The sequence below is a fragment of the Sminthopsis crassicaudata genome, chromosome 4 (genome assembly GCF_048593235.1).
Source record: "Sminthopsis crassicaudata isolate SCR6 chromosome 4, ASM4859323v1, whole genome shotgun sequence".
NCBI lineage: Eukaryota > Metazoa > Chordata > Mammalia > Dasyuromorphia > Dasyuridae > Sminthopsis > Sminthopsis crassicaudata.
Genome location: NC_133620.1, coordinates 384864711 through 384877815, shown reverse-complemented (window position 1 = coordinate 384877815; position 13105 = coordinate 384864711). Strand labels below are relative to the sequence as shown.

The window sequence follows — 13105 nt, the reverse complement described above, 5'->3', positions numbered from 1 at the left end:
GCCTTAGATGCTTACTGTGTGACTCTGGGAAGGTGGCCGTCTGATTCAGTTTTTCTCATCTGTAAAATGGGGGTAACCCCTACAGTTGTAGGATAAACTGGATTAATATTTGTAAAGTACTTTGAAAATCTTAAAGCATTATAAAAAAAACTAGCAATTTTTATTTTGATGTAGAAGGGTCCTTCAGAGCCATTGAATTCAACTGTGGCTTATATAGGTAAGGGTCAGAGGCGGGTTCTGAAGCCAAGTTTTCCTAAATTCAGAATTCTTTCCATAATGCATTTTTCCTCTGTTAAAAACTACACTACCATTGCTCAACCATTGAATTAATTCACTTAAGTATATATGAATGAAGAGACACTGAAGCAGAAATATACAGAATATAATGCCATCATAAAACCAAGAAAACCACAGAGATCTATGAAAAAACAGCTGTGAACAAATATTTTAAAACTTCATCATTTGCCTCATAAATGCATCAGCGTTGGTCTATAAAGACCCATACAAGTCTTTTATGCTGTATATAGATCCCAGACTGGAAGACTGGTTTGGAATTCTGTGCTGAGATTGATGGTCACATGCCACATTTGCTAGAAGAAGATAATCAACAGTGAGACAAATTTATTACTCTGTTTACAAATGGGGAGCTCCTGGTTTTGAAATGAGAGATGGCTGAGAAATCGAAAGTGTGTATGAATACTCCATAGTCTGAACCCTTTTTTCCCCTGGATATACATGCAATTAATTCAAATCTTGGCAATATTAAGCAAAGATAAGGTAAAGGGCAAAGTCTTTTATTTATAGTTTTACTATAAACATATGTTGTTTGCCATGAATAAGGTTGAGTTCTATGGGTGACATTCTTGAACTGATTTCTCCATTAACTGGAAAAATTAAGATCCACTCTAAAGTCTAAAAAAATGTATTACGGGTCCTCCATTGCACAGCACTTACACTCATTTTTTTAATACCAATATTCCTCCAGTGATGCCATATGGCAAGGTATGATATAAGTCACAATCTCTGAAGAGTCAAAATTTCAGGTAAACCAAAGAAGGTCATATGAGAGGCCACAGTACATTATCAGTGATGTCATGAGGAAGAAGTGATGTAAAAGATATTCTTTATGAAATGTGTGGAAATGAAAGGAGGTGGACTGATTATATATTTAAAGATGAAATAGGCCCTAAAGACCGTCTAATAAACTTCTTCACTTAATAATTGAGCAATTGGGGACCAGAGAGATACAGCAATTTTTTTCCAAGGATATACAAACAGAACTGAGATTTGTGTGTACTTTGACTATAATTCCAGAGTAAAAGATAACAAATAGACCATTCAAATGCTGCATTGATATCTGTGGAATTTTAAATTACCTGGAAGAATATCTGGGGACTTGCTTACTATAAAGGATTTAATGAAGTCATAGCTAAGATTGAGCATGAGACAGCATGAGAAGGTGGGCTGCAATCTGTACCATGGTAGGAAATGATGAAGGAAGATTATTATTATGTTGTATCATTTAATAATTAGTATTACTTTACAATCCTATTTCCCATTTTATCACACTTAGCACCCCCCCCATCTGCCAGCACTAGTTCCAAAGTAAGTTTTGGCGGGACCTTTGATTCTGTTTACCTGTAAACAGTGAACCAGGTTGTACAGTGCTTCTCCTCAGAGGATGAGTCTCCTTTCCTCTGTCCTTGTACCTAATGGGTAACTTAGTCTCTAGCTAAGGGGTTGCAGGGAGAGTGGACGTGGGAGCCTAAAGGGAGATCTTGATTGGAGTTGTTCTGATTTTCTAGCCAATCTTACTAGAGGCAGCAGAGTCTCACAAAGCAATTAGCATTCCTTAATTGTCAGAGAGTGTGATCAACCTGAAAGCCAGCCAGGCTTTTTCCTGATGCAGTTAATTGTAAGGCTTAAAAAACAAAAAAAACCCAAAAAAACCTTTCATTTATTTATTTAATTATTTATCTATTTATCTATTTATCTATCTATCTATCTATCTATCTATCTATCTATCTATTTATTTATTTATTTATATGCATTTATTTATTTATTTATTTATTTTTTGCTGCTCCCCCCAGCACACTTGGGAGTCTCAACAAATGTGGTCTTTTTAATTCCCTTAGGTGGTGTTACTGACCCACTGAAGGGGGATCGTCTGAGCCATTTTATTAATAATTATATGCATCATTATTAAACTGTTATTTTGCCTGGAAAACTTTCCTCAGTTTACCTTTGTTGCATTTTTACTTTTCACAAGTAACTAAATACAAGATTTCATAGATCCACTGTCTTCCCTCCTAAACCTACTCCTTTTTCAAATTCATCCATTTCCTTAGAAGTAGAAATTTTAGAAACTTATATTTACTAAAATATTTAAGTTCAATACCGCCTTTTACAATAAGACACTTCTAATCTTGGTAGTTGTTAGTGTTCTCTTCATCATTATGATGTATATACTTATTTGCTGTTATTAATATTATCCAAAAGAACTGTCATTTCCTTGAGGGAAAGGGTCATTTTTCTGTTTTTCATTTTATCTATGTATCCCCAGCATCAATACAATAATAATGCCTTGCATCAAGTAGGTACTTAATAAAAGCTTGGTAGATTGGATCAGAACTAATGTCTATTTACAAAAACAGGTTTATAAAACTAATAATTCATAGGGATGTTTATGCTTGTACATAAGGATCAGAAATGTTTCATGTATTGGAATGACAGCACAACTTTATTTTGAAGAATAAGGGACAGGAGAAAGGATGAAATCACATTCAAGCTTCATGAAAATAATGGGATAACTAGATATCTTTGATGAATTGAAAGGTAGAGTAGTATTTGGAAAGGCAGCAAGGCATAGTGGGAAAAACATTGCAGTTGCAGTTGGTTGAGAGAGCCAAAGGTTCAAACCCTCCTCTTTTTTTCCCCCCCTGAGGCTGGGGTTAAGTGACTTGCCCAGGGTCACACAGCTAGGAAGTGTTAAGTGTCTGAGACCACATTTGAACTAGGGTCCTCCTGAATTCAGGGCTGGTGCTCTATCCACTGCGCCACCTAGTTGCCCCTCAAATCCCTTCTTTAACAAGTATTAGTTATACAATTAAGGACAAATTACTGAGATTTTCAGAAACCAATTTCTTAATCCATAAAATGGGGATATGAATACATGTGTAATGTCTAGCTCATATAGTTGTTGTGAGTAAAATTTGAAATAATATATGCAAAGTACTTCATTAATCTTAAATCACTACATACAAATCAACTATTAGAAGGGGACATTGGGAGAAATTGTGTGGTATATATAAAGAAAGAAAGGAACAAGATTCTAAACAATTAAATTTCCAAAATGTCTAAATGGAGTCATTAGTTGTACCTGTTGATGGAATCTTAGGATGATGTTTAATATATCTAAAGGATGAAGAAAAAAGGTGTTCATTCTTTTTTTCCTTTTCTTTTCTTTTTAATTCTTTATTTTTAGTTTCAAATTCTCTGCCTCTCTTAGCTCCTTCCCCAAAATTTGAGAAGGAAATAAATATGACATCCATTATACAAATGAGTCACAAAAACATTTCCACATTTGCCACATTGTGTGTGTGTGTGTGTGTGTGTGTGTGTGTGTGTGTGTGTGTGTGTGTGTGTGTGTATGGGAAGAACAATTAATTTAAAAAATTATGCTTCAATCTGTACTCAAAGTTCCTCAGTTTTTCTGATGGAGGTGGACATTATTTTTTATCATCAGTCCTTTGGAAAATCATTCATTTTATTACAGATCAAGTAACCATATGCTTCGCAGTTGACTATTGCTACAATTACTATATACAATGTTCATTTCACTTTGAATCAGTTCATATTAGTCTTCTCAGATTTTTTTCTGAAAATACCCTTTTGTCATTTCTTATAGCATAATTATATTCCAATCATTTGCCACAACTTGTTCAGCTATTCTCAATTGATATCTATCCTCTCAAACTCCAATTTTTGACACCACAAAAAGGTGCTATAAATATTTTTATACCCAAATATCCTTTTCTTTTTCCTTTCATATTGTTAGGTTGTAGAACTAGTAGCAGTATTGCTGGGTAAAATTGCATAAGTTTTATAGCCCTTTTGTCATAGTCTCAAACTGTTCTTCAGAAAGGCTGGACCAGTTCATAACTCTACCATCAGTGTATTAATGTACCTATTTTCCACTTCTTCTCCAGTATTTCTCATTTCCCTTTTCTTGGTCATGTTAGCCAATCTCATGCATATAATGTATTTCCTCAGAGTTACTTTTTTCATTTAAATTTCTCTGGTAATTAGTAATTTAGAGCATTTTTATATGACTATTGACAGATTTGATTTCTTCATCTGAAAATCATTCATATCATTTGATCATTTATAAGATGTTTATTCTTAACTTGTAGCAATAAAACTGGTGAAATGCCCAAATGCTAGAGCCATATAACTTCATTATCTCAGAGAGTAAAAAAAAGTAAAAAAAGATAGTAGACAACCCAGTGGAAATCACAACCTATATTTTTCATCCTTGAGCCTGGGTAGGAAAGCAGGAAAATCTCATTACTCCACACCTTCTTGGTCACTAAGGGACACTTTTCAAGGCCCTATAGAAGCAAGATCAATAGTGTATTCCCATACTCCTCAATGAGTCCAGTCCAGGGATAGGAATAAAGCATCCTCCTCCACTTTGCCTTCTACAGGCTTTTGGAAGCTTAGAGAATGTGCAAGCAGAAGTACAATATGGTTAGGAAGTATGCCCAAATTCTCTCCAATCTCTAGACACAATTTTAAATTACACAATTTTAAATGGATATAGACATATTTTCATTTCATTTGTACTTAGTTGAAAGAAAATAAATCAAAAGGATATTGGGGAGGAGAATACAACAAAGGAAAGATCTTTAGTTGGTGTGAGCAGACAACAGTGGATTACCAATGATGGCTTGCATACAAGCCATGGAGAGTTTATTCAAGTTTCATTTAATTTTATGGAAAGGGAAAGAAGTAAGCATTTATGAAGCACCTACTATGTGCAAGATATAAGATATACTATGTGCTAAGCACTTTGCAAATATCACCAATAAAGGGAGTAGCCACAGCCGGAGAAATCACAGACTAATTTAAGTATGGAGGAAATGAGTTTTCAAAAAACTCTGAAAAAAAGGTCATTGAAATTCAGGAAATTGATTGACTACTTATATGGAGTAATATATATATATATATATATATATATATATATATATATATATATATATATATATATATGTATATAATGTTCTTGACTTACATGAGAATTTGAGCTAGAGGAAAATTTGAGCAATGGTCATTTCTATATTAAGATTCTAAGTTATGAACATCATTGAACAATAGAGGCCCTGCAATATAATATCATGCTTTTTAGCTTATAAAGCAAAATCTGCAGTGGTAAATATATTCACTTCGAAGATTGGCTAGTCCCTGACTATTAATGACTCTCTACACCACAAAAGAATATGGGACATAATTGCTTAGTAAGTAGCCCTTCAGATATGCTGTCATTAATCAGAACTAGAGAACTTGCAATAGCTACAAGAAATAGGTTAGAAATACTGAAGAACTTATTTCTTCTTTAAGATCTTTAATTAAATTCTGGAATAGACTACTGTGAGAAATATAATTTTAGAGGGCTAGATTAGTTGACTTTTTGAGTTCTTCCCCTTTCCTCTATCAGCCATAGGAGCTGAGAATTCTATTGGAAGGTAAAGAGAAGGGGAAAAATTGACATCAGATTTTTTTTAATGCAAAGCTTTTAATAGATAACTAATAATTTTTTTTCATTTTTCGCTTTACATTTTCCCTTCCTTTTAAAAACACAGAACATAAATACTGTTACAATCCATAAGAGAGCCAAAAAAGATTAATTACTTTAGTATCCCTTAAATAGATTATTGTTTATTTAATGTATGTGATTAAAAGGTTTTTTTTAAAGAATATTGAAAATATATTAAATTTACTACCCATGAAAAGTAAAGAACTTAAAAAGACAAATAGATAAAAAGGAAAGAAATTGGTGTAGTACAGTCTCATATAGTAAGTGTATAAAACAAGAACACATATTTATTGTCCTGGCTCAGTTTCCATAAATTATTTTGCCTTGATTTTCTTAATCTGCCTCAATTCATAATTGTTCTGCTCAATCCTACAAAACCACCCCTCCCTCTTAATCAGAATATTTGATAAGGATAAAAGATCCTATGTTTTAGAATATCAGAATGTCTCTCCCCATCCCAAGTTATGAGAATATTAGATACTGTCTTATCAAGATGCCTTTCCTCCTCTCTGGGGTGCCTCCCCCCATTATGTCATCTCATCTTTGGTGGCTCACCCCACCCTGTCAGAGACAAGTTCCCGCCCTCAGCATCCTGACTCTGCCCCTTCTTCAGTCTACCTTCCCTGAGTCTGAGCCACGTGTATATATGTCATTGAGAACTCACATTGTTTGCTGGATTCGTGGAGACAATAGTCTCATTCAGCCCTGGGACCAAACCATGGATCCATTTGGTCCCAGTAAATCTCTCCTTTTTAAATAAATTATTAAATAATCTCTAATCTCTATCTTGCCTCAATTTTTCCAGCATTACAATAGTAAAAAAAAAGTGTATTTTAAACCAAATGCAAACCTTTTCTTATTACACAAATGACAACCCTTAGGGACCTAGTAAAACCAGTCAAAAATGTATTTCCCTCTAATAACAAATTCTAGGACTACAGGGAGAACTTAAATATGATCTACTTTTTTCCCATTTTCCTATAATCTCTCCATGCAACACGCTGACTGGTTTTAAACTGATTCTTTGTGGTTACTTTCCTTTAGTTCATAAAACAAACCCATAGAAATTTCAAATAGCTTCCCATTCTATTTAACTATGTGAATATTCACAAATCCTGCTTGTAGAATATAAGGTCCTTCTGGGGACTAACAAACTACAAAACTACATTCCTCTTGGCTTCATAACTGAAGACCTACACCTAAGCCTTGCCTATAATAGGTACTTAATGAATATTTGCTGAAGCGAATTAAATTGAGTCATTTGGTTAGAGGTGGTTGTTAAAGTCATGAGAGGGAATGGGACAGTGAACTAAGTAAAGGAGGAAAAAATAAAGGAAAGAAGGGAAGGTTAAGGCCAGAATTTGGGGGGCAGATACATTAGAGAGTAGAGAAAAAAAGCCAGTAAATGAAAAGTGAGGAGAGGTTAGAAAATAATAAGATTCCTGAGTCATGATGGAAGGCTAGTCATTTTTTCTGATTCCTATGATCTTCCAAACTTCTCTAAAATCAGTATTATGTGTAAGAGATAAACCGGTTTCAGCTATCTCCCCAATCTAGAGAATCAAAAATGGTTCGCAGAATAACACACACACACACACACACACACACACACACACTAATGGAAAAGAAGACACACCTATTCTTAATATTGTCACTCACCATCCTCTTTCCCACTATCTACAAGATTCTGCCAGGGCTGCACAATCCATGGGCCTGCAAAAGAATTCACCTCTCCCCATAACTTTCCAATGGCCCAGAAAACCAAAAATCAGAAGCTTCCTTGGATTGAGATTACAAGGAGAAACTGAGGCAAGTAGAGATTAATTTTTAAATTTAATGTGGAGAGTTTAAGCTAGCTGACCAAATGGTACCAAAATCCAAATCATTCAGTACAGAAAAATAGAGGCAGAGCATTTATATAGGGTTTTAGTTTACTAGGGTTTGCAAACAGAATACAATGCAATGCCAGGAGAAACTGAGGCAAGATAGAAATTAGAGAGTATTTAATATTTTATTTGAGAGGGAGAGATTGTTCTGAGCACAAAACAGGATCCATGTTGCCCCTAGTACTGAATTGGACTCTTGTCTCAAAGCATTCAGCAAATAAAGAATTCGGGATTCTTTATAGGGTTCCAGTGATCAGGAGAGACAAAGCCAGGGGGAAGTAGAGCACTAGTGAGTGGACCATAAATTCTGTCTCTGATAGGTTGGGGGTAAATTCTTGATAACTTGAGAGGATCTAGGAGCCAGGATGTCTGGCTCAGAGGGTCCCACCTAATATCTGAGATGAGTCAGCTATAATTTTATGGCTCTTATGGTTAGGGCTCCCAACCGTAATTTATATCAGTTCTAATGGTCAGGAAGGGGGGTTGAAACCAGGGGGACTGAGGCTGAATAATTAAATAATTCAAGTATAACAATTCAAGGAAACTGAGGCAGAACAATTCAGGGAAACTGAGGCAGAACAATTAAAGGAAACTGTGGCATAAAATAATAACCTGAGTATACAGTCTTATAGGGGAAACAAAGGCAGATTGGAGCAAGGACAATGGGTAAGCAGACAAACCATAATTACAGGAAAGAATAATAACTTAATCCTAACAGGATAGGGAGTCAAGATAAGAAGGTCGAGGACAGAAGACAGTGAGGCATGGGGCAATACTCAAAAGGAGGGGGAAATATCATAGCAAGGATTGAGATAATGCACCTGGACTTCTATAACACAATGATATGTAAAGGTGGTATAGGAGCTACAAGATTTTTCCTGGACTCTTTTCTAAACTCAATTTTCCTAGCCCTAATTGCAAGGAAGGGGTTGGCTATGGCTATCCAGGGTTCAACATAAGAAGTAGTATTCAGTAACAGTAGAAATTGGAGCAGGATGCCAAAGTATGTGTGTATTTTCTAATATTGCCTGAAAGAAATATAAAGGTAAGCATCCAGTGGGGTCCATTTTGTGCCCCCAGTACAAATTCACATTTCACCAGTTTTAGTTTTTATTCCAACGTGGGATAAAAACTAAAACTGGTGAAATGTAAATTTCCTGAAGGAGGAGGTTGAGATGGTTTTAAGACTTAGCCGCTAGGATTACTACCATGAAATAAACAATCAGAAAATGAGTAATAGGGGAATATGAGGAGAAAAAGATTGAAATTCAGAGGGAAGATTATTATAAAAGAGATTATGGTCTCCAGATCAATTTAAAGTGTCCAGACTTTTATGTTTATGAATAAACATTGTAAGACAAAGGTAAGTGAACAAACACCTGATGAGGAAGAAGACTATGAATTCCTGAGAGATCATGAACCTACAGTGAGATTTTCCTAATCAATTTAAAACAGGGCTTCTTACACTTTTTTCACTTTTGAACCTTTTGCCCAAGAAATTTTTACATGACTTGAGTATATAGGTATATAAAACAGTTATACAAGTCAAACATTTACTGATAATAAGTCATAACTTTGTGACTCCCACATTCAGCGATGATACCCAATATAGGGTCAGGAACCATAGTTTAAGAAGTTAGATTTCAAAACATAAATAGAAATTATGAAAGAAAAATTTATGGCCTTCACAGCAAAAAATAGTTGGCAGAACAGAAAAACTTGAATCTATAGCTGTAAGGCTAATCAGATAAACAAATCAGAAAGCACAACTTATAGGGAATACAAATAAAGGAAAGAATAAATTGGGGGGGAATGAAAAAGGTAACAGTCATGGTCTCCATACAATCAAAACTCACTGATTGGTAAGGTAGAATTCATAGAGACAATTTAAGAATTATGTCTCCTAGAATAGCTGGATAAACATCAGAATATCTCCCCTGTAGTGGACATAAAGGAGAGGGGGGGGGGGGAAGAGACACAGAGAGACACAGACACAGAGTGACAGAAACAGAGAGACAGAGACACAGAAAGAGACAGAGAGACAGAGAGACACACACACACAGAGAAAGTGTGAAGATAGAAAGGAATATGTGATATACCCTAATAAAGTTAAAGATTAACAATGAAGGGGAATTAACTCCTATGGCCTCCCAGGAAGTAGGGAATATGTAAAACAGTGTGCAAGGAGACAAAAGGAAGGACAAAACAAGGAGGGGAAGGGAAAAATTTGATTTCATTTATGGAAGGGTGTAAGTCTGTTGAGTATATCCATAAAAGAAGAGACTCTATAAAAAGAGATGAAGACCTTCCAGTGGTTATAATCCACTCAAATCTGCTCCAAGTGCAACCAGAGATCTTCAGGGGACAATTAACATACAGAAGAGTGTTAAGGCATGGGCCTCAGGAAGAGACTCTGTGTGTGTGTGTGTATGTGTGTGTGATCATTATGGCAATGGTTAACTAAAGAATTAGGAATATAGGAAAGCAACATTCTTTCTGTTGCCTGTGGAAAGTGGTATTTCTACGGGTGAGATCCAAAAGAATAAGGGATTAGATAACAAGTTTTGCGAGGAATATGATAAAAATCATTTAGAAGCATAAATCCAAAATAAGTACCCTTGAAATTTTGATTTCATGAGGTTTACACGTGTAGACTAAAGAAGGACTGAACATATATGTCATGAGCCAAAGAATAAAAAATCAAGACTAGACAGAAAGAAAAAATAAATAATGAATAAAATAAGAGAAAAACATTTAGATAATGTCATCAATAGATATCTACTATGTGCCAAGCACTATGCTTAGTATCAGGGATACAAATATAAAAAAGATAATTCCTGCTGTCAAGCTACTTAGAATATAATGGAGGAAAACAAAATACAAAAAGTTGTAAAAGTACCTGAAGTAGCGATATGATGGAGAAATCAGTTTAAGATGTCCCAAAGTAGTGAAACCAAGTGAGAAATAAAATATTTGAACTGAACTCTCCCCTTAAATGGAGTTCATGGCCTCATCTTTTGATCAGAGAGGCAGAGGATAGTAATGAGATAGAGTACCAAGGTTGATGAAATAGGATGATGAGTTTATTCTAGGAATGACCTTTCTGTTGCATGGTGAAAGGTTGCATGAAGGAAAGGGAATTTCACTTGGCTGAAGGGAAGAATTAAATAACTAGATTAAAATAGGAAAGAAAAAGCTACTAATAAACAAAACTAGGGGATGGGGTAATACTTGGCATGTTAGAATTTAAGGGTAAAGGGAAGAAAACCAGGGAGAATAAGGTTTCCTTTATGTAGATGAAAATGAAATAAGTGACAAGGAAATGTACTAGTTTACAGAAGAAGAAGGAAAAAAATCCAATTTGGGAGGAAAATGCAATTAGAAATAAATAGAGAAAAATAGAAATTTAATTATTTACTTTATTTTTAAAATTTACTTTAAACTTAAATGTAAAAATTAAAAAGAAAAATAGAAAACAGAAAAATAGTTGCCCTGTGCACAGCAGAATGTAGAGAGAGAAATTTAAATATAAAACAATAAATTTTCATTTCAAAAAAGCCTATATAGTAAATATTATACATTGTATTCAATAGGTATTTATCTTTTCTTTCCTGCTTTGCAAGTTTTCTTTTGTTTTCTGTTGTATTTAATTTTTCTGGGCATGATATTTTTGACTACAACCCCAATTCTTTTGCCCTTTGATATAAAGTGTTCCAAGACTGTAGTCTTTTAGTGTAGCTGCTATTAGGTCTTGTGTGAATCTAATTGTGACTGCCATAATTAAATTATGTTTTTTCTTGTTACTTGTAATATTTTCTTTTTGACCTGAGGTTTTTTGGGAATTTGGTTATCATGTTCTTTAGGATTTTCTCATAATGTCTTTTAAGTGGTGATTAGTGGATTTCCCCCTACTACAGTCCCCATTTCTAGTTTTGCCTCATGATCTAACACTTTAGGACAATTAAAAATATTTCTTGTATTATTGTATCAAGATTCCTTTTTTTGGTTGCAGCTTTCATGTAATCCTATTATTCTTATGTTTTTCTTCTTGATTTCTTCTCCATATCTGTTGTTTTTCTTATGAGATGTTGCACATTCTCTTTTATTTTATTTTATTTTTTTTTACTTTTTATATTTCTGCTTTATTATTTCTTGGTTTCTTACAATTTTACCAGCTTCTTCTTCTCCAATGCTATTTTTCTAGGTGTCATTTTCTTAAGTTTTTTGATCTTCTTTTCTATTTGATTAATTTTCTTTTCATAGTCTTTTTGTTTTTCTTGGAGGTTCTTATTATTTAAAAAAACTTTTCTTAATCTCTCATTTGATTTTCAGTGTTTTTTGAGTTTTATGAATTTTTTTTGGATAAAGATTGTATGTTCCTCTGAAGACAATAGCCAGTCACCTCTATCCACATAGCAATTTTCTGTAGTTGAATTATTTGTCCTTTTCCTGCTCATTTCTTCTTTTTCTTTTTTTGTTTAAATAATAGCCTTTTATTTTCAAAATATATGCAAAGATAATTTTCAACATTCACCCTTGCAAAACCTTATGTTCCAATTTTTTTTACCCTCCCTTCCCCTACTCTATCCTCTAGACAGCAAGTAAATCCAATATATGTCATTTTTTCTTTTAAATTCATAGTCACTTTTAGTATAATCACCTCTAGTCCTGGGGTGTAGAGAGTAGTGCCTCTAGTCTCAGGTTCTCCTTCAGTTCTCTCCTCTGGATGGCATTCTTTTTTACCTAGAGCCATGGTTTAAGTAGCACATCTGTGTTTATTAGAAATGGTTCCCAATTTTCTCTGACTCAGATGCCACAATCCTCACACTGTGCAAGGTGTGAAAATTCCTGTGCCTGGGGCTGAGGCTGCCTCCCAATTCAGCCAGTCCCTTTGGTTGCTGCTTGTTTTCACATTACTTTAGAAGTGAATGAATTTAAAAATCCAATAAACTAAACAAGAATGACATTGTATTAAACAAAGCAAAACCCCAACCCCCTACCATCTATTGTTTACAATATAGACACCTGAAAAATAAGACACACAAAAAATAAAAATAAGGGGCTGAGGAAACATTTGCTATGCTGAATCAGGGAAATACAAAAAATAAAGCAGGAGTTGCAATCATGCTATCTGACGGAGCAAAACATCCATAATATAAAGGGATAAGAAGGAACATACATTATATTGAAAAGAACAATACTCAACAAATCTAGCCAGTGTACTTTTTTATTTCTTACACCCCATGGTTCTGGTTCTGGTTAACCATAATTCATCATCACATAAATTTGGTCATTCTTTCTGGTTAAAGAGTAACATTGTACTTCCCATTCAATATCCCTCTAGCTTTCTGGACCAAAGTGTTATGCATTGACCATTACTCCCTTATTTGTGTTTTTACTCTTA

General features: G+C 34.3%; 1 protein-coding gene across 1 annotated transcript in view; it reads right to left on the bottom strand.

Annotated features, from left to right (window-relative positions):
* Positions 1 to 13105, bottom strand: part of SLC35F3 (solute carrier family 35 member F3) — a 511111-nt gene that overhangs the window by 415236 nt on the left and 82770 nt on the right. The gene's annotated exons all lie outside the window — the stretch shown is intronic.